Source organism: Gracilinanus agilis, chromosome 4 (genome assembly GCF_016433145.1).
Source record: "Gracilinanus agilis isolate LMUSP501 chromosome 4, AgileGrace, whole genome shotgun sequence".
Classification (NCBI taxonomy): domain Eukaryota; kingdom Metazoa; phylum Chordata; class Mammalia; order Didelphimorphia; family Didelphidae; genus Gracilinanus; species Gracilinanus agilis.
In genome coordinates, this window is record NC_058133.1 from 474,613,514 (window position 1) to 474,639,473 (window position 25,960).

The window sequence follows — 25,960 nt, forward strand, 5'->3', positions numbered from 1 at the left end:
ATTGATTTACCCAGGGTCACATAGCGAGGAAATACCTGAGTCCAAATAAGCATTTCTACTTTTTCTTCTCTCACTCTCTTCTTAATCTCTTACAACCCAGTATCTCAGATTATTCCACTGAAACTGCTACCTCTAAGGTTATCAGTTGTTAAAGGGATTTTCTTAATCTCCCCCTCTGTCAAACTGAAGAGGGGAAAGAGCAGGGTTTCTCAGTAGATCAGGGAAACTGACAGGCTCAGTGAGCAGGGAACCAGAGCTGAAGATTCCGTTACCAAGGAGACCAGGACACTGAGGAGTGGAAGTAGGAACTGTTTTCTGGCAGGAAGATTGTAAACCAGCAGTTGGTGAGTGAGCAGATAAAGGAAGCAGCTGATGAGGGAAGGGTGGTCTTTTCCTTAAGGATTTCTAGAGAGCAGGAGGTCTGGCTCTCAGGCAAGGGGCTGCTGTCAGTTGGCTGTCTATTGTGTTAGGGAGTTAGAAAATATTTTACAGATAGAGTAGATTAGGCCTGATGTGCCAGGCTGAAGAACCTGTCTTCACAAGACAGATAGAGGTAATATTAGGAAATTTTAGATAGTTATTAGGAATTATTTATTAGTGAGATTTAGTTTAGGTAGATTTGATTAACTTGGAAATAACAAAGAACTACCAAAGTCGTCAGAAAAACCACTCTTCAATTAGGAATAGAGATAGGTTCAATATTTGGTGAAACACAGAGCCCAGCTCTAAATACCACACAAGGCCCACACCCTGGGGACTCTGGGAACCGTATCTCTGGGAGAAGGCACTGTTAAATGCCAGCTCTGCCCTGGGAGAGAACACTGTGCTAAGTGCCAACTCCCCAGAGAAACAGAACCTGGGGGTCACTTTATACCTTCTGGGGAATTAGGTATGGTAAGTCTGCATAGACAAACCGCAAACGGTTTGGAAAGTAGCCAGCCTCAGGGGTATCAATGAGAGTCAGCTATGACCTGACTTCTGAGAAAATTTTAACATACCTAGAGAAGCTTCTAAAACAAATAAAAGGCATTCAACATTGGGAATATGTTCACAAAACCCACCCCCAATGGGGTCCCGAACAGTTTTAGGTCTTTAGTTCAAACCAAAACAAGTGTGCCTGGCACTGGGGTTTCTCAAAGGGCAGGGGTAAACTGAGACATCTAATTTCATGTAGATAATTTATATGGTATAAGATCAATAATCTCTCTTTTTCTCTTTTCTATCTTTCCATCTGTTCTTCTTTCTAAATTAAACAAAGTTTTTGTTAGATTGCTTTCCTCACTTTGTCAGACTCCTACATTTAACCCTTACACAATGATCTATCTCTTAGTTGTCAGATAGAATGGTTTTTTCTCAGTCCTCATTGTCCTTGACCTTTCTGATGCCTTTGACACTGTTGGTCACCCTCTCCTTCTTGATATTCAATTTTCTCTAGGTTTTATGGGACACCATTCTCTCCTGGTTCTCTTCCTACCTATCTGACCACTGCTTCTCTTTCACTTTTCCTAAATCTTCCTCCAGATCATTCCCTTTAACCATAAGTGTTTTTATGGTTCTATCCTGGGTCTTCTCTTTCTATACTGCTTCACTTGGTGATCTCATCAGCTCCTATGGATTTATTTATCATCTCTATACTGATTCTCAAATCTTCCTATCTTGCCCCAACCTCTTATCTCCAACAGTTTTTCAGGCATCTTAACTAGATTTCCAATAGATATCACAAACTTAAACATGATCAAAACAAAACTCAGGATCTCTTCCCCTAAATCTTCTCCTTTACTCTACCTATCCTATTACTGTAGAGGATAATACCATCCTTTCAGTTTTCAGGCTAACAATTTAGAAGTCTTCTTGGACTCATTATTTCTCACCCTTCATATCCAATCTGTTGCTAAGGTCTATTGACTTCATCTTCATCTCTAAAATATAATCCCTTTTATACCTTTGACCCTGTCACCACTTTAGTGTAGGCCCTTGTCACTTGATGCTTGGGCTATTGCAGTAGCCTGGTCTGCCTGCCTCAAGTCTCTTCTCACACCAGTTCATTCTCTATTCAGCCACCAAAGTGATTTTCTTAAAGTTTAAGTTTTACTCAGTAAACTCAGTAGCTACCTGTCATGTCCAGGATCAATATAAAATGCTCTATTTGGTATTTAAATCCATTCAAAATCATTCTCTTCCTTCTCCCACATTTCTGGTCTTCTTACCCTTTACTCCTCCTCCCATTCTCTTTCATTTAGTCATACTTGCCTCCTTGCTGTTCCACAAGCAAGATTCCCCATCTTTCAGCTCTGAGAATTTTCTCTAACTGTCCCCTGTGTTTAGAATATTCCTCATCTTTGCATTCAGGCTTCAAGTTCCAACTAAAACCTCACCTTCTATGGGAAACTTTTTGCAACTCCTCTTAATTCTACTTTTTTGTTTTTTATTCTTAATTCCTCTTTTAATTATTTCCTATTTATTCTGTATATAACTTGTCTGCACATATTTTTTGGTTTGTCTCCCACATTAGCTTATGAACTCCTTGGGGGGGGGGGGGAGAGGAACTATCTTTTGTTTCTTTTTGTATCTCCAGCATGTAGCATTGTGTATAGGATATAAGAGGCACTTAATAAATGTTAGTGATTGATTGGGGGGGGGGGACACTGTTTCCCTCTTTGAAAATATATCTCCTCACAACCTATGAGCATTCATTCATTCATTCATTCATTTTTATTATTTTATTTAGAATATTTTGCCATGGTTACATGATTCATGTTCTTTCCCTCTTCTCAAGCTCCCCTCCCCCAGTATTTATTTTGGACCAGAAATTAATTACCTCTGTAACTTTTCAATCAATTCTTACATTATGTTATAGGACAAAATTTCCAGATTTTAGAGGGAGTAGGAAGAGAATATGGGCAGCTAAGTTGCACATCAGATAGAGTGCCAGGCCTGGAGTCAGGAAGACTCATCTTTTTGAGTTGAAATCTGACTTCTGTTACTTAGTAACAATATGGGCAAATCCTTTAACCCTGTTTGCCTCAGTTTTCTTGCTTGTCAAATGAGCTGGAGAAGGAGATGGCAAATCACTCTAGTAACTGCTAAGGAACCCCCAAATGGGCTCACAAAGAGGTGGACAAGATTGGAAAATGATTGAACAACAGGGAAAGAATATTGTTGATAAACTGGAAACCAGCAATCCTGCTTCCCCACCAGAGAAATCACCATGATCAGGTTACTCATCTCTCTTAGATGACAGGTGTAGGTAGCAAACGTAGCATGAATAAGTACTGAGGCCCTATTTAGGAAGTTTCAGTCAGTGTCCTTTTATGAGTATCTGGGATGAGCTGTACTCGCTGAGGAGCTGGTAGTGGTCTGAGAAACATACGCTGGAAATTGGCAGGGTGGGAAGCTTCAGAGGAAAGCGCCAGTGAAGCAGCCGCCTGGACTGGTGTGGAGGGATGGGAGGGAGAGGGGAACCTCAGATGGTTTCTGTGGGTGGCCATCCGGGCACAAGATTGAACATAAAATCCTTAAGAAACATTTTATAGCTTGTTAAATACCACTGAGACCTGACTCTGGGCAATAAATTTCAGGTGTGAAGAATGAACAATTGCATGCAGAGCTGGTTTCCGTAGTGTAGTGGTTATCACGTTCGCCTCACACGCGAAAGGTCCCCGGTTCGAAACCGGGCGGAAACACTGCGCTTTTTGTTTATGTTGCTACATTACCTAGCAAACATTGTCAGGGAAAGGGGAACAAAGGATATAAAAATGCCTTTAGGTCACATGCCAGACAATTAGCTCACGCTGCTCGTGCTAGTGGTGGTGTAGAGAGAGAGAAGTGCATCCTCGCTTGCGATATGGGGCCGGGGGCTTCCACATGGATGTAATAACCTTCTCCCCTCACCGCTTCTTCTTGCATGCACCATTTGTCTTTTTAGGCTCAATGTTCTAAACACGAAACCCCCAGAAAAGGACCAAGCCCAGTAGAGCAGGCGTTTTGCTTCTCTAAGGGAGGATATAAAGCTTAAAAAAAAAAAAAAAAAAAAAAAAAAAAAAGGCTCTGCTAATGCGAATTTATCGCTGTTACCCTAACGGTTGGCTCAGGTTCAGTTATTGATACTAGCTCCTGCCCAGAATTCCTAGTTTCAACTTCAGTTAGGTTCCTGGAAGCTGCAGAGAGGAAAATGTCCGAAGCAGTGTTTTTTATAGTGGAAATCTGCTCCAGCTCTCGCAGGGAGCTGTTTGGTCACAGGCTAGAGTGCAATCTTGCAGCGTGCTGCATTTCTGTCTTTGGCTTTGTCTCCTATTAGAAAGCCTAGGGCTATGTCTGTGTAGGCACTTAAATAACATGTTGGGCTGTGTAATTGAGACCCGACAGGCCCAAAGAATATAGAAGAACCAATAAAATACGTTATTTTAAAAACATCGTACGCCCAACGTGGGGCTCGAACCCACGACCCTGAGATTAAGAGTCTCATGCTCTACCGACTGAGCTAGCCGGGCGAAGGGGAGAAAAAAGACTTCTTGTGGTATCTCAGAAGAAATATTGGTGTTAGGTCTTATTCTGGCGGCAGAAAGTTAAATACAACCATTTTCGGTTTCTTTCTTTAGCTCTGGATTTTCCTTTATTTTCTCTCTTGTGCCACAAGAAGTCAGGGTAGACAACGGTTAAGGTGAAACAGGCACTGAAGGGTGGAAAGGCCAGGAAAAGATAGTCTCCACCTCTCAGTTCTTCTTAGACATTTTTTTGTGCCAAAAAAATAGCACTTAACTTTTTCTTTTGTCTTTTAATAAGCTCCATTCCCCCAAGCTTGCTCAGAGTTGCTGGCAAGAAAAGCCCAGGGCAGACAGCATTAATGTATAGTGAACTTATTCCGCTTGGTAGCATAATATTTATATTAATTAGTCTTCAGCAGTAGATCAGTAAGAGCAGAGAGCGTTGATTTTGGTAGAGTGACCTGCAGTAGGAGGAGGAGACAAAAAATTCAATCTATATTCAAGTCAGGAAATGCAAAAGTAGGTTGGTGCAGAGGTTCAGGAAAGCTTCACTTAGGGTCTGCCTCCTGTCCTCAAAAAAAAAAAAAAAAAAAAAAAAAAAGTTACAAAGGGGGGAATTGAAGAGGGAATGCATTTTAGGCACCAGGTAAGTTTTGGGAGAAAATGTGGATCAGCTCTTTCTGAAAATTATGTTTCTTGATGCCTTTTGAGTGGGATGAAATAAAATGACCATCCACCCAGATTAGAGTAACAAACCTGGAGTCAGAGAGTGGATAGTATAAGAAGTAGTCTTTATTCTTTCTCAGGAGAAAGGGGGCCATTGTCCTAATGAGTGCCATGCCATGCATGCCATGCATGAGTGCAGATAAAAGGATTTTCTAGATTCCTAATGCATGATCCATACCCCACTCTGTCCAATACCCCATGGTCTGAGGGCTGAATTTACAATCTAGACCAGAAAGTCTCCCCAATCAGAAAACAAGAAGTTATACAGTGTCAACCTGGGAAAACACAACTACTAAAGTAGTCAGCAAAACCAGATCTTTAATCAGGAAAGAGACAGGTCCTTAATATTTCCCTGACCACACAGAGCCAAGTGCTAAATACCACACAGAGTCAAACCCTGGGAACTCTGAGGACAATGTCTCTGAGAGGATTACAGGGCTAGATGATTCTCATTGACAGGTTGTGAGCAGGTTTGAGAAAGAAGCTGTAGCCAGAGACTGGGGTATCAGGGAGTGGTCTAACTACAATGGATACAAAAAGGATGGTTCCTACATAGGTATTGGTCTTCTTGGGAATGGATCTCTGATACAATGGGGGAAACTTCTAAGACAAAAAGGGGACTTAACATTTGATTATGTCTACCAGTCCCACCTAAACTGGGATTATTAAGTCCTTTAAGGTCTATTATTCAGTCTGAAACAGAGTCAGTCTGGGACTTCCCTTAAGGTAATTTCCTAAGGGATAGGGGGCAAACTTGGGGGTTCCAGATTACCCATTGACAATAATAGCATGAGCTTTATCATGAGCTTCTACCAGGGAGGGGAAGGGTTATGGATGAATAGCTATGCCCTCAGGAGTGACTCCTCTGACTCCTAAAGGTCAGAGGAGATAAGGAGGTAGGATAGCCTAATGGTTTTCTTCCTTGAGAGAAGAGGCCACCCAACTCACTGGGCCTGTGGCAATAATGAAATGTCCTTGCAGTCTTATTCTACTTCTGTAACCAAAACAGGCTTTCATTCCCTAATGAGGTTTAGGATGGATGTCCACCTTGAGAAGAACAAATTAATTATTTTCAATTCATGTGCTTTGGACACAATGTAAAAGCAACACCTTTGTCGTTTTGTTTGTTTGTTTATGTCTCCAAACTACCCTTTCATTAATTGGCAATTTTTTTTTTTTTTGTCTCCTGGGTTCCTTTAGTCAAGTTTGATGTCATTCAGTTGCTTAAATAATATATCAGCTCCTTGGTCCCTGGTCAAGAACTTTACACTTATTCAGAGTTGTAACTAAGATGAGATGATCTAGGGATTTGTTCAGGGCACCAGTCCCCAGAGGGTCATGGAGGTGAACTTCGAGGGAGCCAGAGTACCAGTCCAGATCCCTTGATTATGCTGGACCTTCAATCATCAGAGGGGTTTATTGATCATTGTCTCATTCTCCCAACACTACATACTGGCCTGCTGGACTGAACCAGACAGTCTTCTTTTACAGGTCTCTTCCCTCTGCTCCTCTTGCTTCCTGGAATTGCCAAATTCTATCCCCATCTCTCACCACTTCATCCTTTCCTTTCAGAACCAAATTATTAAGTGCTCTCTTCCTCTTCAAATTATCTTAGATTTACAGATTGGGAAATCCTAGTAGCATAAAAAGTATTTAAGGACATAGACCATTTGTTTTTTCTTTTTGTAGAAAAAATGAAAATCTATCTGTGATGCTTTGCATATAGGAGACATGGGAAGACTGTAAAAGTGATTTGGTTTACCAGCATCCTAGGTAGAATTGTAATCTAGGAACCTGTGATAAAGCATCATACTCTTACCACTTCAGCTAGGTGGGGACACTGCTAAAGAAACAAAGTCCTAACCTGCAGGAAAATTAATGTTGTATTTCATGTTTCCTGCTTTGGTACATATGAGAACATAGATTTGGAGCTTGGAACTTGAAAGTATCTTTGAAGTCATAAAGTCTTATTAATTTTACAAATAAGGAAATTGATGCTCTGAGAATGACTTGCCCAAGGTCACAAAGGAAGGAAGAATCAACATCAGGATGTAAACTCATGGTCACTGGCTTTAAACTCAGGACTCTCCCTAATCTATTCCATTGATCTACCCTTCTATTTCTTACCCAGTACCAGAGTGTTTTATGATTACTACTGTAAGAAGGGAAAATTTATATATCTATCTATATATGCATATATATATATATTTAAGGTATGGTCGCCAGGAATCAATCAGATTTAGATTGATTCCATAATTAAAAATAGACTCAAGTCAGGAAGGCTTTTATGGAAGTTTATTCACAATTAGGAAGGATGAAGGTAGGGAAATAGAGAGAGAGACCTCTGCTGGTCCAGACCTGGTGAGAGTTCAGAGGTTAATTAAACTAGGCTACTAGCCACAAGGCCTTTGACAATTAGAGAGGCAAAGAAGCCTCCTTGAGAGTAGAGACTCTAGAAACGCCAAGGGAGGGGAAAGGAAGTCAGCCTAACTTACTCATGTGACAATTCAGAGGGAAGCCGCCTGAGATCTCACCAGAGATCCTTTTACACCAAGTTCAAAGCGGGAACTGCTTCCACAGGAAGTTACCCTGTCACTTGATTTGTTTGATTTCTTGATTTGTTACTTATTGTCATGTGTGGGTCACAGATCTCCCCTCCCCACACAGGGATGACATTATCTCTGATGGCTAGAGTTTTAACTATGAATGGGGGTGAGCTAATTCCATTTACACAATCCCCCCTGATGATCATTTGGGGTGCCTAGTCATCCCAAGTGATCATTTTACATAATCATCTTATACCCTCAAAGGTCTTCTAACTGCAATAGTTAGAGATAAGAGGGGAATGGAAGAGAGAGAACATGAAACCAATGTTTGCTAAGCGCATTGACAAAAAACCAATTGGGGGCAGTCCCCTATTAACATAAAATGTACATTCAAAGTAACTGTTCAAACCCCATCAGTTCAATCAATTGTACCCCAAAGTTCATTCTGGATCTCTTGATGCAATGTAGATTCTTCAGGCATATTTCTTTCTTTCTTTTTTTTTTTAAACCCTTGTACTTCGGTGTATTGTCTCATAGGTGGAAGATTGGTAAGGGTGGGCAATAGGGGTCAAGTGACTTTCCCAGGGTCACACAGCTGGGAAATGGCTGAGGCCGGGTTTGAACCTAGGACCTCCTGTCTCTAGGCCTGACTCTCACTCCACTGAGCTACCCAGCTGCCCCTGTCTTCAGACATATTTCTGCAAATAGTTCATTCTCTGGATTAAGGAATCAGCAAGCTTCTTTCCCTGAGAATTTTTTCTCGAACAAAAAATTAAATCTTGGATTTTATAAAAATACAATCCCCCCTGATGAGGGTATTTAAAAAAGAAATACCCAGATCAGCTCAAGATACATGGTTGAGTTATGGTGTTGTATGACTAAATTCAAAAGAAACACAAAAACATAAAAAGAAAATCAAATAGAAGAAAAATGAAACTTTGGAGAAAGAAAACATTTAAAATCAGAATCAAAATATCAAAATCTATGTATATAAAATTTCTGAATAAACAAAAATAAATTCATAACAGGCCCTTGTATTAGGGTTGAATTAATATAATTTCCATTCTACTAGTCTGTAGAACAAAATGCAGTAATACTGCACTTACCCATTTGCAGCCAAGACTACAGAAAGTTGCCATTCTATAAGAGAGAAAAAAGGACCAGATTTATATGCAAGGGAAGTGTCTGTCATTCCCTGGTCTGATTTACCTTCACTCTCAGGAATATATGGGTGAGCCTAGATGATGGCCAACCTTTGGTACCTGCCTGGCAGTGTAGTTCAAAGAGTCCTACGTCTTAACATATGTTAAGCATCGCAACTTCAAGTCTTACACTGAGTTCAAGTCCTTAGTATTGGCATGGGAGTTCCTCAATCCCACCTGTATTTGTATGGTCTTTTTGACCTTGTGCTCTTTGGCACTGTGCAGTTTTTCTCATCAATCCCATTGGGTTTGTTCGGTCGGTCTCCATGACCTTGTGCCTTCTTAGTACTTTTTAATGGCTCTTGTGATCCCTTCTCCTGGAATCAGACAGAAGCATTAATCACAGTTCCATAAAATTTAACAATAAATTTCAGGTTCCCAAAGTCTAAAGCCTTGTGAGTAAGTAGTAATATTACAGCAAATATATATATTTAAATTATAGCACTGCAAAAAAAATATAAAATACAAAGATTAGTAGTAATTATATGTACTTTAAGTACAAGAAATGAGAAAAAGGGAAAAAATAAATTATTTTACTAAAAGATAATAGGAAAATCAATAAGAAAATTAAAAATAAATTCAGGGAAAAAAGAAAGAACAAAAAAAAATACAATATGATTCCAAAAACAACATCTATCAGTCTATGAACTGTTTTCTCCAATTCACATAACAGGAAACAGTCAATCAGTTTCAATAGAAGATGCTCTCTTTACATATGAGCCATGAATCCAAGAATCCTTTTCTCCCAATTTTTATAGCTGTTGGGTTGGTTAATAGTATTTCAAATGGCCCTTCCCATGAAGGCTGAGTTGCTCCAGTGAGCTGGAAATTCTTTATATACACCTTCTCTCCTGGGTTCAGGTCATGAAGTGAAAAGTCTATTGGTCCTGCTTATATTGCAGTTCCAGATTCATGGAGTTCACACAGTTTGTGTTGCAATTCCTGTATATAAGAAGCAATAGAAGTATCTCCTCCTAATAGTGATGTAAATGCAGGAGAAAAAGGCTTAGCCTTTATAGGGGTATGTCCAAAAAGCATCTCATATGGTGAGATATGTAGATCTCCCCTGGGCCTGCTTCTAAGATAAAATAGAGCTAGAGGGAGAATTTCAGGCCATTTCAGATGTGTCTCAGTGCATAATTTGCCAATCATAGATTTAAGTTCTCTGTTCATCCATTCAACTTGGCCTGAGCTCTGGGGATGATATGGTACATGGAATTTGGGAGTTATCCCCAAACAGGAATATATTTCAGATAAAACTGAATCAGTAAAGTAACTTCCCCTGTCCGAGTCAATATGTACAGGCAGGCCAAAACGAGGAATGATTTCTTTTAAAAGCACCTTGGCAACAAAAGCCACTGTGGCTCGGGCAGTAGGAAATGCTTCTGGCCACCTGGTCAGTTGATCCACTATGACTAGACAGAATTTATATTGTCCAGCCTTGGTGTTGTTATGAAATCAATTTGCAGGTGCTTTATAATATAGTTTAAGATCTGGTGCCACTAGGCCACCATCTGTCACATTTTTTTCCATTCCTTCCCTTCATAATAATAACTTTGTTATTATTTTTTTCTACTTTTATAAATTAGGTTTTTGGTAGTTTGGTATGGCACTGAATAAGTAAGTTAATTTAGGTAGGATTGTCATTTTTATTACATTATTTCATCCTACTCATGAGCAATTAATGTTTTTTTAATTGGTAAGATCTAGTTTTATTTGTGTGAAAAGTGTTTTGTGTATTGTGTTCATATAATTCTTGCATTTGTCTTGGCAAATAGATTCCCAGGTATTTATATTGTCTAGAGCGATTTTAAATGGAGTTTCACTTTCTAATTCTTGCTGCTGAGCTGTGTTGGAAATATATAGAAATGCTAATGATTTATGTGGGTTTATTTTATATCCTACAGTTTTGCTTAAGTTATTATTTCATTTAGTTTTTTAGTTGATTTTCTAGAATTTTCTAAATGTGCCATCATATCATTTGCAAAGTGATAATTTAGTTGCCTTATTGTCTACTTTATTTCATTCATTTTCTTTTTCTTCTCTAATTGCTAACGCTAGCATTTTTAGTACAATATTAAATAATAATGGTGATAATGGGCATTCTTGCTTCATTCTTGATCTTATTGGGAAGGCATCCAAATTATTCCCATTGCAGAAGATACTTGTTGATGGTTTAAAATAAATACTAATTATTTTACGGAAAGGCCCTATTATTGCTATGCTTTGCAGTGATAACCAAACTTTTTAAAAAGGGGGCCAAAGGAAAGGAAATGCTCATCTGTCAGTCTGTTTCTAAGGCAACTCTTTCAAAGTTTCATTGTATTGTATCCTACTCATTGTATTCATCAAATTAGGAATAATGTCAGGTGGTTGAATAGAACATTATAAGGGGCTGCATCTGGCCCTTGGGCCGTAGTTTGGCCATCACTGGTCTAGAAGCATTAATTCCTTTCCTGACTTCTGAAGAGATTGGTTCCAGAGATTTATTCTCTTCCTGGTGTTTGGAGTGAGTGGGCTGAGATCCTTGGCTTGGAGAGGAGACCTTCTCCCTGGAACCTGCGTCAGCTTGCTGGGTTAGTGGCTGAGATTCCTGCCTTGGCTGTGGAAGAGGCTATGTTGGTAGAACTCTGGCTGAAGATACCACCAGGACTCTGACTAAGAATTACCAGGAAAGACATATGGAGACAAAGGATTTAGGGAAGCCCCTGCCAGGACTGAACCTGGTAGGGTTGGTAGGATTATTAGAATCCGTCTCTTTATCTACATTTTTCCACTTTTACTCTTTCCACCTCTTTGTAAATAAAGCTGCTAAAAGTAATTTTGACTTAAGCTTTAATATTTTAAAATCGTCAACCACAATATTACTTTATAATTCTCATATTTAGTCAAGAACCTAAATTTAAACTCTTACAAATGTTTGGAAGTCTTCTATTTTATTAAATGACCATACTTTCCCCTGCAAGAATACAATTAATTTTGCTGGATAGGTGATTCTTGGTTGTAGACACAATTTCCTTGCTTTCTAGAATATCATATTCCATGCCTTCTGGTCCTTCAGTGTGGATGGAGTCAGGACCTGTATTATCCTAACTGTGGTACCATGATATCTGAATTGTTTCTTCTTAGCAGCTTGTAGTATCTTTTTCTTGGGCTTGTAGTTCTTGAATTTGGCTATAACATTCCTGGGCATTGTCAATTGGAGATTAAATGCAGGAGGTGATCTGTGGATTCTTTCAATCTCCACTTTTCCCTCTTGTTCAAGAATGTCAGGGCAATTTTCTTGGATAATTTCCTATAGAATGATGTCTAGGCTTTTCTTTTTGTCATGATTTTCTGGTAGTCCAATAATTCTTAAATTGTCTCTCCTGGATCTATTTTCCAGGTCTATACTTTTATCAATGAGGTGTTTCATATTTTCCTTGATTTTTTCATTCTTTTGATTTTGTTTTATAGATTCTTGCTGCCTTGTAAAGTCATTTGCTTCTAGTTGAATTCTAATTTTTTAAAGACTGAATTTCATCCCTGGTTTTTTGGTCATTCTTCTTCTGGTCTGTTTTTCTTTGTAGGTCATCTTCCACTTTTTTGGCCTCATTTTCAAGCTGGTCAATTCTGGCTTTCAAGATACTATTTTCTTATTTTAGTTCACATGCCTCTGCTTCCATATGACTTATTTTGCTTTTTAAGTCCTTTCCCCAATTGTCTTCAGCCTCTCTTAATTGTTTTTTGAATTGTGTTTTGAGTCCTTCCAAAGCCTCAATCCAATTTGTTGGAGTTTCTGCATTTTTGCTTGGTGTTCCTTGGTTCTCCTCTGTTCCATTTACTATTCATTATCTGGAAAGAAATGTTGATTATAATTTCTTTTTCTTTTTCTGTTGTTTACTCACATTTTTTCCTTCTTCCCCCCCTGTCATTGGCTGTAATCTCGTTCCTCTGATTATTTGCTGGGTCTGCGGGTTTGGGCTATTCTCTCCTCTTAAAGAGGCTTCTTCTCTGCTCTGCTGATTGACTAGATTAGGCTGATGGAGTATTAATGAGCCCTGAGGTCAGATCTTCCCCAGCTGGCAACAGAAGCTGAAAGTATAGGTGGAGGGGAAGGTACCCTATAGCAGCCACCACTCTCTATCTTGGGTTTCAGCTTCTCAAGGTTTTTGCATCAGGGCACATCCAGCTCCACAGATCAGCTCTGCCCCGACTTAATCTAGTTTATTAATAGGGCAGATAAGAAGCCTTCAGAGGGCAGGGAAACTCATTCTCCAACACCCTTTCCCCACTGACTGAGCTGAATGACTCAGTAAGACTCCTGCTGACTGGGATCCCAAGGTGAGGGCTACAACTGTGACAGAATACCTTGGTAACAGGGTGAGAAGCAGAGCTACTTTCAGGTTCCACACTTTCACCTACACCTTTGGCTTCTGCCACTAGCTAGAGAAGATCTGACCTCAGGGCTCATATTAATACTCCATCAGCCTAATCTAGTCAATCAGCAGAGCAGAGAAGAAACCCCTTCAGGACAGAATACTGCAAACCCACATGGTAGGATTCTGATTTTTAATCCACTCTGCTAAGATTGCCATCTGTGCATTCTCCATCTTGTTTTTCCCTTTTAATCCTGCTCTTTCTCCTTTCACTCTTTCCCTCCACCCCAGTGTTTTGCTTTTAATCACTCCCCCCATTCCCTCCTGCTTCCTTATAATGCTCCCCTTCCCACCACCCTTTCTTATTCCCCTGATACTTCTATATTGGGTAAGATAGGTTTCTATACTCCATTGAATCTGGCTGTCCTTCTCTCTCTGAGCCAATTCCAATGAGAGTAAGGTTTAAGTATAGCCCATCGCAACCTCATCCTCCCATCCACTATAATAGTTCCCCCCTAGCACCTCTTTATGTGATATAATTTACCCTATTTTACTTCTCTCTTCCCATTTTTCTTAGTGCAATCTTCTTCACCTCTAGGGTTTTCTTTGCATATCCTCCTAAATAGCTTACTACCTTTCTCTATATATACTTCTTCTAACTATTATGATAATGATAAAAAAATTTAAGAGTTACCAGATATCACCCATCCATGTAGATATATAAACAATTTGACCTAATTGGAGCCTTGAAATTTTTTCTCTTTTTTATTTACCTTTTTATGCTTCTCTTGATTTTTATATTTGGACATCAGCTTTTCTGTTTAAGTCTGATCTTTTCTTTAGCAATACTTGGAAATCTTCTATTTTATTAAATGACCATACTATACCCTGAAAGAGTATAGTCATTTTGGATGGATAGGTGATTCTTGGTTGTAAACCCAGTTCCTCTGCCTTTTGGAATATCATGTTCTCGTCCTTCAATTTGGAAGCTGCCAGATCCTGTGAAATCCTGACTGGAGCTCCATGATATTTGAATTGATTTTTTTCTGGTGTTATATTGAATCTCTGGGACCTTGAAGTTCATTCAATGATTGACAGATAAGTCTATTGGATAGAATGTTCCCAGAGAGGCATGCGAGAGACAGGAGGGGGCAGTTGAGAACCCTGAGAGAGATTCTGGGGCCTTTTACCTGTCCTGAGGCTAGAGATGGGTGTGGATCCTGGTCTTGGAGTGAGAGAGTTGCAAACACTACTCTGCAAACTCTTCCTGTCCTTCATATACCGTTATCAACCTGTACTTGACTACCACCTTGGTGTCTACTGCACCTAGATATTAGGAGTTTCATCATCTAGTTATCTAGGCTTCCCAGGGCCCAGGAGGGATCCAGGAAGTGGGCAGGAGATGAAGAAGAGGGTGGAAAGGGTGGATATATCTCAACTGTCAAGGCTTAAGATCTACAGAAGAAGAAGCTGAAGATTTCCCAGCAGTTTACCTACTCTGGTTTAGCCCTGGCCAGGCTGAACCAGAGGGAAGCTAACATTTATTCTTCATTTGCCAACAGTGAGAGTTTCATTAGTAACAATTAAAGTAAGGTCTCCTAATACCTCAGTCCTTTACCCTTATCCTTCTTATTTATATATATATAAAGTTTAAAGTACCTTCCTAAATCAGTTTCAAAGCTTGTTTTGGGAAGGGAGTCAACGCAGTCAGAATAACAGAATATCAGTTAACCCAGCTGAAGAGCCCAATTAATATATCAATTAACCCAGGTGGGTCCTGAAGGGATAAACCTCTTTGACCTGAAGTATCCTGCCTGGGCAACTGTTATAAAGGAGAAGTGTCATCTTATCCTCTCTGTACATCATTTCTACTACCTCAAATAGATACTAGTGACCTCCTTTAATATAACACTGGCTACTTGCAGTATTTTCTCCTTGATATGGGAGCTGTTAAACTAACTTGGCTATAACATTTCTGGGAGTTGTCATTTGGGGGTTTATTGCAGGAAGTGATCTGTGAATTCTTTCAATTTCTATTTTACCCTCTTGTTCAAGAATATCAGGGCAGTTTTCTCTGCTAATTTCTTGTAAAATGATGTCTAAGCTTTTTTTTTTTTGTCATGAATTTCAGGTAGTCCAATAATTGATAAATTGTCTCTTCTGGATCTATTTTCCAGGTCTATAGTTTTATCAATGAGGTGTTTTATATTTTCCTCAATTTTTTCATTCTTTTGATTTTGTTTTATTGTTTCTTGATGTCTCATGAAATCATTAGCCTCTATTTAACTAATTTTGATTTTTAAAGAATGAATTTCTTCCATGACCATTTGGTCCATTCTACTTTTCATGGAACTCTTTTCTTCATTGAATTTTTTTGGCCTCTTTTTCCAGTCGACCAGTTTTGCTTTTTAATCTGTTATCTTTTTTTGCATTACTTTCATTTCTTTTTCCCATTTTTCTTCAACCTGTCTTATTTTGTTTTTGAATTTCTTTTTGAGTTTTTCCAGCACCTGAGAATAGTTCCCTTTTTTATTTGAAGTTTTACATGTGGTTGCTTGGATCTCACCATCCCCTATTGACTCTGTGCCTTGCTCTTTGTCTCCATAGAAATATTCTAGGGTTAGATGTTTTTTTTGCTGCTTATTCATTTTCTTAGACATTTTTTTTTTTTTTTTGCCCACGGACTTGGAGTTCTGAAAGCTGCTAATTCTCTCTCCTCTGCTGATGGCTTGCAGGACTCAGCACCCTGAGTTTTTTTTTGCTCTGAAGTTAAGGGTTTCATCGCAGTGCAGGCTTGAAAGGGCCTGGCATAATGAACTTCTGGGCCTCACTGGGGGGCTGGTGTCAGGTACACGGACTTTAAGGGGTGGACCTGGAGTGTGGGATGTTATGTTGTTGGTGTAGGTAGGGTCCCAGGATCACAAAGTTGGCCTATTTCCAGGCTTGGAACCTGGCACAGTAGGTGGGGGAGGGTTTGTTGGCCAGCAACTCCTCTATGTGCAGCTTTGTTTCTGGTTCCCACTTATCCCATGAAAATTGACTGTTGTGTTAGTTAAAATCACCTGGGGTTCTATTTGGAAGGATTGAACCTCAATATAGTGTTTGACAAACTTCTGTGGACCTGTGGGGGTCCTTAAAACTACATTTCCCGTGGTCCAACGGGTTTCATGGGTTTCCTGTTTTGGATGATGTATTCAAGGTGAGGGACTGTTTGAAATTAGGGGGAAGTGACTTGGAGCTTCCTCTTGAGTTACCTGAGCTGGAGGAGAGAGGAAGGTAAATGGCTGAGGTGAGGTTGGAATAGGTTTTTCTTACAGGCGTGTGGTCAGTTTATCTCTATCAGCATGGCTTTTATTAAAATACTATTCTCCCTTTTGATCTCGACCATCATCATTTTTAATCATAACACTGTCTACCCTTCAAGTTGTGTTCAGGGGGAGATCCCCCTCAATACATCTTGCTGTTGGTTTTTTGAGGCACTGTCATTTAGAGGCACTTTTTAAAGATTGGTTTGGAAGGGTTGTCAGAGAAGTTTCAGCTTTCTCTACTACTAAGCCACCATCTTGGCTCTGCCCTACTATTCTTTTTCAATTTTGCATTAGTTACTCTGTTAAGACCCTGCAACTGAAAAGCTTATGTTGATGACCTCCACTAATAATGGTTATGTTACAATATTTCAGAATTAGCTTATAGTAATTGATCCATGTACCTCATGGATCACAGGGGGAAATTGTAGAACCAGACATTGTACATGTATTTTCTTTAAGTAAATATTATTGTGTAACCATATTCTGCATAACAAACCTAAAACTTGTAAGGAGTAAAAATTATGGTTGGACTGAATATTTAAGAGTTTTGGTTGCCAGGAATTGATTACACAGTTCCAAATGAAAGACCTAAGTCAGGATGCCTTTTATGGTAGTTTATTTACAAACAGAAAGAGTAAAAGTAAGGAAAATGAGAGAGGGAGAGAGATAATTACTCTGACCTGGTTCAAAGGTCAGAACCAAGCAGGGCTTCAGAGGCCCCAGCAAAGTGGGGCACAGAGGTTAATTAAACAAGGCTTCTAGCCAGGAGGCCTTCTCCAAGACAAGAGGCCTCTTCAGAGACTAGTGCCTCCAGAAAGACAAGGAAAGGGAGTCAGTCTTTCACACACCCATGTGACAATCCAAAGAGAAGCAGTTTGATGTCTCAAAACTGATCTCCTCCATGACCAAGTTCAAAGGGCAAAATCTCCTTCACAGGAAGTTACCATTATATTTAAAAGATAGTTATTTGCATCACTTCCTGCATCCATCCTCCAATTCGACGTGGACAAATGGCAGCTTCAGCCTTGCTTTGGACTGCCCAAGAGGCAGTCAATTGTTTTTGATTTGTCGATCACTAGCACACATGGGTTATAGACCTCCCCTTCCCCACATAATTCTAAGTGGGGTGGGGTGTTTACATTCCTGATGGCTAAAGTCTAAAGAATAAATAGGGGAGAGCTAATTCCATCTTCACTCCTCTTCTTTGTCTCTGAGTGAAAAGGCTCATGAATTCAAAAGTTCAGTTTTCCTCTCTCTAAAGTTAGATACCATAGGCTTAAACTTTCCCACAATCCTTATCATTCTCTGTACTTTGAATAAACTTTAATCTTAGTACTTGAGATTATCTCCAGTTTATCTTTTATATATCTCATGTGTACATAGTTGTATATATGGTATTTCTCTCAATAAACTGTGATCTCTGAGAGCAGGGACTGTTTTCCATCTTTCTTTGTGCCCCTAGCACTTAACATAATGTTTGACACAAAGAAAGTGAGTAATAAATGCTTCTTGGAAGACTGACTATATTACTTTATATAAACACTTTGTGTTTATTTGCTTACATGTGTATTATATAACCTCAGGAGAATGTAAACTCCTTGAAAGCCAAGATTAATTTGTTTTTGTATTAGTAGCATTAGTTCCTTGCACAGAGAAGGAACTTATTACATGCTTTTTGAACTGAATGAATTAAATTAGTACTAGTCTCTGCCATTAACTGGACTTCTAGTCAAAACTTCTGGTAGTGTTTTGTGAACTATTTATGGAACTTACTGCTTTCAATCTCTTTCTCTTCCTCTCAACTTCCAACTCCCATCTCTCCTGTGTAATTGAACATTTTCAAGAAACTGATTCTTGACCCAGTCTAGGCTCTTTCATAGACTCTCATCTGGTATCTTTCTGCTCTTTATTGAGGGAAAAATTTTTCTTTAAGATCAATGAATTATCTAATGACTAGAATGCTTTGACCTTGAGGAATCCAACAGGTGATACTGCAGATCTATCTATGTTCTTTATTTCAGGAGAGAGCCTGCAGGAGAGCCATAGGAAAAGAAGGTAAGAGGAGAGAATGGAGAAGGAAATAATGATGATGAAGAGCAATATGTATTTTCCACTTACTAAGAGAGATATCTGAGTTTAAATGATCTTAGGGAGGTCACACAGTGACAGTAGTAAAAGGAATATACTAGCAAGATTCAATGAGGACTCTACCAATACAGAAGTGTGTTTTGCATGATAACATATGTACGACCTAGATAAAATTGCTCACCATCTTAGAGTGGGGGAGGGAAGGAAGGGAGATGGTTTGGATCTTATAATTTTGGGAAATGTCTGTTGAAAGTTATTATTACATGGATTTTGGAAAATGATTATTTTTGAATTAAAAAAAGAGGTAAAGATCTATGGTAGTATAAGTTTTTTCATTAAAAAATTTAACAACTTTTTTCCAATTACATATAGAAACAATTTTTGACATTTTGCAATTAAGATTTTCTTCCTTATTTCCTTCTCCCTCCCCAAGACTATAAATAGTCTGACATGGTTTTAACAGTGCTCTTAAGTAATACCTATTTTATGGTAATGTAAATTTTGAGGAAAAATATAAGCTCTTCCATGGGCCCAGTTTTAGGGAGTTGGGGAAGCACTGGATAATATGATCTCTACATTTTCTTTCAGTTCTAACATTGTGTGACTCACTGATCTTTCCTCTACCAGTAAACAAAATTCAGTGATATAATTACTATAAAGTATTATGAAATGGTTAAAAAAAATAAGGTAGGTTTTGGATGGTCATCTCTCTGAATATGAGTTAACTTGGAAATAAGCATAATTTTAGGAACAAACACGAGTGGGAAGAGCACTTTTTACCAGCTGTGAAATTAGCCCAAGAGTTATCTGTCCTCCAGAAGCACCTTTAATATGGAAATTAGATTTCGGTAGAAGGAATGTAGTGATTTTTTAACTTCAAAAAGAGAGGAACCAACTAGTCACAGAGTAATGAGAGACTGCAGTGCTATTTAGAGTAGTAAGAACAGGAACAATACTTCATCTTAGGGAAATGACAAACTTGACAAAAGACTAGTGTGAATGACCCAATCATTGGGTTGATGACTAAGATTGGATATTTCATATATTCTTGGGGTAGAGTGTCAGGACAGAGTCTTAAGTTAGAGATGGGGCAGGAGTTAACGAAGAGTTAAAATGAATGACACTTAGCACCAGCAAGGCTACTAACAATCTTGGTTTATTCCATCATGCTCTCCTCCAAAAGGTTTCAGGTTTCTGCTTTAAGATTCTGCTTCTGCTTGCTTTCTGAGCAAGAAATAATCCCTATTTAATCTATTTTGCCAAGCTGGCTCATTATGGGAATCAAACAATCAACAAACATAATTTTGACTAGAGTGTGGCATCTGGAGCCAAGGAGGGAATTTCTTCCTACCCTCCATATCTTTATCAAGGTTACATTGTTCTCTTCTCTTCAACTGTAATCCTCTTTGTGAATTTACAAAATGAGAGGAGAGAGAGTCCTTCACAGTTGGATAAGAGTAAGACTAGTAATCCTGGGAGATTTGTGCCAGCATTTATAGTAGATGCAGAAATAATAATTGATGTTTATATGCTACTTTAAGGATTAAAATGTTGTGAAATAGAAAGTATAGGTATTAATTTCCCCTTTGTAGTGATAAGAAAGTTTCTATTTAGAGAGATTAGATGATTTACCTAAATCCACACAATTGGCATGTGTCAGAGGTGCTACTGAAATCCAGCCTTCCTGAATTCAAGTCTAGTATACTATTCATTGCCTTCTAACACTTATGAATCAGGTCAGAGAGCTGACATCTCCCTATTTATTACTCACATTTTATTCTTTAAAAAATTTGTTTTACTCCTTTTTAAAGCCCAGACTAAAGATATTCCTACTGGTTCCTTTTTATCCTTCTTGCTTGGTAATCTTTTTTGGATCAAACTGTTAAGAAATCCCTTCAAAACTTATATTAAAATTATGTCTTGTTCTGGTCCCCCTGATGAACTCCTACCCTGGCCATCAGTAATATTTGATAAGCAACTAGTAAAAAGGGGCAAGAGCAGGAAATTAGATTGTAAAGGTGTATCTAGGGTAAGGGGTGAAAAGGGGTTTTTATTGGGTAAATATTAAAAGGTTGGTTGCCAGGGGATTGAATAATTATCAATCCCCAATTAAGAATAACCTCAAAGTCAAAATGACTTTTATGGAAATTTATTCACAAAATATAGGAGAGTGGAAGTAGAGAGATGAGAAGAAGGTAGAATAAGAGATTTGTATTTAAGTCTGGGCTTTACTCTGGCAGGGCTCCAGAGGCCTAGCCAGAGCCTAAAAGTCAATTAACAAGGGTTTTAGCCACAAGAGCTTCTTCCAATCAAGGGAGCCTCCCAGAGGCTAGTACCTCCTGGGAGGTTAAAGGAGTCAGCCTTCTTTACTCACCACGTGTAGTTCTAAGAGAGAGATTTAAGAGTAGTTTCATCAAGGTCTCAGAGTCCCAGGTCCAGGTCACAAACCAGAAGCACTCCTTCAGGTCCCGTTCATGAACCAGGAGAGTCCAGCTCACTGAGGTCTCTTTTTAAAGGGGCCTCTTTTGCATCATGTCCTGGGCCTTCCTCATAGTTTGCATGTCCAATCACAAAAGACGCTTTTCTTAGGACTTGCCAAGAGGCAGTCAGTAAATTCTGATTTGTCACTCATTCTAACACACGTGGGTTATAGACCTCCCAACTTTTGAGTTAAGTAGAGATGCTGTCACCTTTGGTGATTAAACCTAAAGATGGACAGGGTAGATTTAATTTCATTATCACACTAGAAGTTACAGATAAGCTATCCTAAAATTCAAAGGAACATAATTTTAAAATTGGACCATTATGTTAACAAAATTTCTTGGTTATATATGTTAAGAGGCAGCTAGTTGGTACAAAAGACATGAGTCCAAATTTAGCCTCAGAAACATCCTACTTAAATGATTTTGGCTAAGTCACCTAACTTCTGTTTGTCTATGAATCACTGCCTTGTTGTGGTGAAGGGCTTGTGTAGCTCAATGACATTCTGAGCTATGCCATGTAGAGTTATTCAAGTTGGGGCAGGTCATAGTGGAGAGTTCTGACAAAAGGTGATCCTTGGGAGGAGGAAATGGCAAACCACTCCAGTATCTTAAGAAAATTCTATGGACAGAGGCCCACAGTGTCACAAAGGGTTGGACATGACTGAACAATAGCAACAACAAATATGTGTTGAATGAGCAGATGCTATCAGGTGCTTAGGTCAGGATTCTGGTTTTATGATATATAAATTCCAGACTCCATGGTTCCAGAGCAGCAGAACATCTAAATGAACTGATAACTTTGAGGTGACCATGGCCATACTAACTTTTAAGTTTTGTCTTTAAATTTGAGATGATTTTGATATACTAATGAACTAACCTCAAGGTGGTACAGATTAAGAATTTGTCTGTCAGCCCCAAACCCCATAAAAATGAGATCCCAAATTCCTGTCCCTAAACCCTCTTCCATCTTCAATAGGTCCATGTTTCCTAGTGCTCTCATCTAATCCATGGATATGTGAGTGATACTCTCTGCCTCTTCTTCTCATCCTCTTTTTCTAGGCTACCTACCTTTCTTCATCATCCCATTCCCTGTCCCCATGTTGTCTCCCTTCATACCCTTCACCACTTTTCACTACTTGTCCCTGCACTTTCTGTCCCGTTTATCCTCACATCCTTTTTCTTTATTAAAGTGTATTTGCTGTCCCATTTCCCACTACCAATTGTGGTCTTTCCCATTAAGTACCCAAAGAACCATGTGTGTCTGCTCTTATTTCATAATTTAACAAATTACCAATTCAAGACAATATAGTTTATAAGAAAATTAGATTAGGTAAAGCATGATAACGTTTAACATCAGACAATTAGCCAAAAATGTCAGCAGGCATAGCAAGAGAGGAAATCAGAAAGTCCAGAGTCTTCATAAACCTTCTGTATTCCAGGACTATGAGAGGAGGGCTTGGGTTGTGACACAAGAAGTTTCAGTGATTTTTCTGGTCACATCTACTGGACTGGCTCTTTTTGGCTCTTCTGCCAGAGCTCAGGCAAAATCTTCCTTTAGGATATTTAGCTTTTTTGGAATGGAAGGGCAAAGATTCATGACTAAGCCTTCCTTAAAGAGCACTGAAGGTCTCAAAAAGCTATGGGCCCCAGGAGAGGGAGCAGGTTGGGACATTCAGTTTTTCCAGGTTAAGGACAGAGGAAGTGTGAGGAGAGCAGTCTGAGATGGATCTGAGACTCATTGGAATAGAGATGCTAGTAGAAATCAACAAGTTGATATGGGGGTACAGGTTCCCTCCTAGACACCCCAAATTCCAGAAGTGTTCTAGGTCAAAACAGACATAGGAAATTCCTTCCTTTTCCTTGAGAGAAACATCCCCTTTGGACTTTCCCCAACATCTTCAATGAACATAGATATGCACCTCCAGTTCCACCCTGATAAGCACTGGGTGGTACCTAATCAGATTATCCTTTGAATTCCATCATCCCTTATACCCCCAAACCAATGAATTATCTCATTAATGATTCACCCTATCCCCTTATCCTGTAACCCCTGTTGTCAAAGGGGTATAAAAACCCCAGAGCCCATCTCCTCAGGGAGACAGTGTTCCACCTGCACATTGTCTCCCAGCTATTCAACATTACCTCCAAATTAACAAATTTCTCTTTTTATTTTTAAGATCAGTTTTGGAGACTTACATTTTTATGTTGTTAAACTCGAAAAAGTACAGAACTATTAAATAGTCAGAAAAACAACTTTTTAATTAAAGAAAAAGGGGTGAGTGCATTATTAGGCCTCCTTGCAGAGCATGCACACTACAAATCCTCTCAGAGTCCTTAGAGTCTGGTTGCTCTGGTCACTGACCCCTAGGAATGTCACCATTTAGATGAAAACTCCAAAGAGCCATTAAAATTGGAAAGCTTAGGGGCAGCTGGGTAGCTCAGTGGATTGAGAGCCAGGCCTAGAGACAGGAGGTCCTAGGTTCAGATCCGGCCTCAGACACTTCCCAGCTGTGTGACCCTGGGCAAGTCACTTGATCCCCATTGCCTACCCTTACCAATCTTCCACCTATAAGTCAATACACAGAAGTTAGGGGTTTAAAATTAAAAAAAAAAAAAAAGAAAGAAAGAAATTGGAAAGCTTAAATATCCTTTTAGGGGAACTGGGGACTGAGGATAGGTCTGATTCATCTGATGAATTCCCAAGAATCTTGTGATAGAGCAGGAATTTGTTATCATCATCACCGTCATCATAATCATCAAGAGGCAGTGTAGTGCAGTGAATAGAGAGCTAACAGTGAAATAAGAAGGACTTACGTTCAAATCCTACCCCCTGAAACATGTTGGATACATGACTCTGGGCATGTGACAACTTCTTAATGCTTCCAGACAAGTATATAAATGCTTATAAATTGCAAAGGAGATGCCTATTATCACTGGACTTCCAGAGATTACACTTAAGGAAATTTTACTCTATTAGCTCCAGAATTCTTATTCTGGACCCCATGGTTTCTTGATGGTGTTATAAAGAAGTGGGGGACTACTCTACTTCTAGGGGATAGAGATATTGGTGAGGAGGTTGGAGCCCTGTATCTCTGTATTCTCCCTAGGAGTTGGTGAATGGGAGAACACCAACCCCAGTCACTCTTGCTTGATGTTATAATTCCCTTTCTAGATAACAGTTGCCCAGGAAGGACCCTGAATGATCAGGTGGATGGGTAACCATTTCAGGTCCCACCCGGGGTTGGGTCAATTGTTAATATTGTGCTCTGATTAGTCTTGGATCCCGTTGTTCATCTGACTGTGTTTGCTCCCTCCCCAAAGGTTGTGATATAATGACCACTCAGGAAGGTACTTAATTAAATACTTTATCTATGATCTTAATTAGGGAAAGGATAATCAGGATAAGAATAGGGGATTGGTGACCCTGTCAATCTAATATCTATGATCTATAATCCCTCAGGACTGGAGGCTATTGATTCAGTAAAGCTGGAGCTATTGTTCTTTACACCCCCTCTGATTCAGCTTGGCCACTGCCAAACCAGAGAGAGTAGTCTGTTCTGTGGGTGCAGCTGTATTGATGATTTCCTCTCAGCTTTATTATCCATTTGTGATATGTCAGCCTTCACAGCCTTCAGGAAGTATTCCACCCTTAACAAACCACCCTCTTCTTCTCAGACCTCCCTTCCTCCCTTTCACCACCCAGGGACCTAGAGACCTATAGAACTAAGATGATTCAGATGCCTAAAGAACTAGGGAAATTCAGAGAGAACCAATGACCAATGGTCAGAGACCCAAAGATCAATGGTCAAAGACCCAAGACCAAAGATCAATGGTCAAAGGCCCCTCCCAGATGGTTGTTAGGAGTATTTATACTCTCAGGCCAACCGACTTTTGCCCCTGGCTCACGGCATCTGGGAACATTCCGATGTCTCCAACTGTCTCCCCTGTCAATCAAGGTGAGACCAACATTTCTCAGAGTTTGAATATAACAATAGGTAAGTGTCACATGGCCCATTACATCTAGCTGACTTTCTCCAGGTTTTATGTCCCACTGTGGCCATCTTTTTGTCATCTGTCCTGTCCCTGGCCCCTTTACCAGCTCTGGAATTATAATCAAATTGATAGTACCATTGCTATTAAAAAGTTTATTTCAATGAACTTCACAATGACTATACTCATTCCTGTGACTCTCCAAACCAAAACAGTTCTCAATGGAAACACACTCATATATGTGTTGTTTCTCCTTAATAGAATGTTAATGTATTCAAAGGACCATGCAAGGTGTGTTGGTGGGCTCAGCTGATACAAATTCTTTATGTGAGATGGAGAATAGGGATGATGTAGATGCTTTTATTTGTGTAATGCATAATGATTTTCTGGACTTCAATACCATAGTTCATCTGCATTCTCATCCTGAACTTTTCTAGTCTTTGAAGCCTCTGTTAGCTCTCTTCTCCTTTTTCCTATTGGTGATTTCCTCCTGGGGTCTCCATTTTGTGAGGAAGTCCCAGGCTGTTCAATTTTCATTCCCCTCCTAGTTGTGCTTCTTACTTTCTAGACTTCAATATTATGCCTTAAACCTAGATGTGTTCACTTTCACCACCTGTGTTGTAATTATAATAAATAGACTGATATTATAAGAAGAAGTAATATTTTAATTAAGGCTATGTTGGTAAAATAAAGAATGACCACGCACCTGCTAAGATCTATTTCAAATTGCCCGCCATTTCCTTCTCCCACCTCTCCTCGGTACCAAAGAGCCCAC

At 39.3% G+C, this 25,960-nt stretch overlaps 1 protein-coding gene and 2 non-coding genes across 3 annotated transcripts in view; 1 reads left to right on the forward strand and 2 right to left on the reverse strand.

The window, feature by feature from the left end:
- LOC123244240 (histone H2B type 2-E-like) overlaps positions 1-25,960 on the reverse strand; it is a 262,719-nt gene that overhangs the window by 24,924 nt on the left and 211,835 nt on the right. The gene's annotated exons all lie outside the window — the stretch shown is intronic.
- On the forward strand, positions 3,611-3,683 carry TRNAV-CAC. The gene has a single exon. It is a non-coding gene; the product is annotated as a tRNA-Val (tRNA).
- TRNAK-CUU lies at positions 4,418-4,490 on the reverse strand. The gene has a single exon. It is a non-coding gene; the product is annotated as a tRNA-Lys (tRNA).